The sequence below is a fragment of the Galeopterus variegatus genome, unplaced genomic scaffold, assembly GCF_000696425.1.
Source record: "Galeopterus variegatus unplaced genomic scaffold, G_variegatus-3.0.2 Scaffold3885, whole genome shotgun sequence".
Taxonomy (NCBI): Eukaryota; Metazoa; Chordata; class Mammalia; order Dermoptera; family Cynocephalidae; genus Galeopterus; species Galeopterus variegatus.
Genome location: NW_007729996.1, coordinates 189,238 through 189,735, shown reverse-complemented (window position 1 = coordinate 189,735; position 498 = coordinate 189,238).

Below are 498 nucleotides of genomic sequence, written 5' to 3'. Positions count from 1 at the left end.
GGCAGAGGCTGGAAGAATTTGGAGAAGCAGATCAGGAAAAGCCTAGATTCTGGTGAGGGCTCAGAAGAAGACAAGAAGACCAGGAAAAGTTTGGAACTTCTTAGAGACTGGTTAAGTTGTGGGACCAGAATGCTGATAGAAACGTGAATAGTAAAGGCCATTCTGAGAAGGTCTCCGACAGAAATGAGGAAAAACTTATTAGAAATTGTAGCAAAGGTCATCTTTGTCATAAAGTTGCAAAGAACTTGGATGGACTGTGTCCACGCTAGAGGACTTTATGGAATGTGGAGCTTAAGAATGATGAACCAGGGTATTTGGCAGAAGAAATTTCTAAGCAGCAAAACATTTAGGCAGCTACACAGCTACCTCTAACAGCTTATGCTGAGTTACAGCAGCAAAGGCTATATAATTAATTCATTCTTTACATGGCCATGCTGAGAGTTTTCAAATTTTTCACCCTCTGCTCCCTTTTTTTTTTTTTTTTTTTTTTTTTTTTTT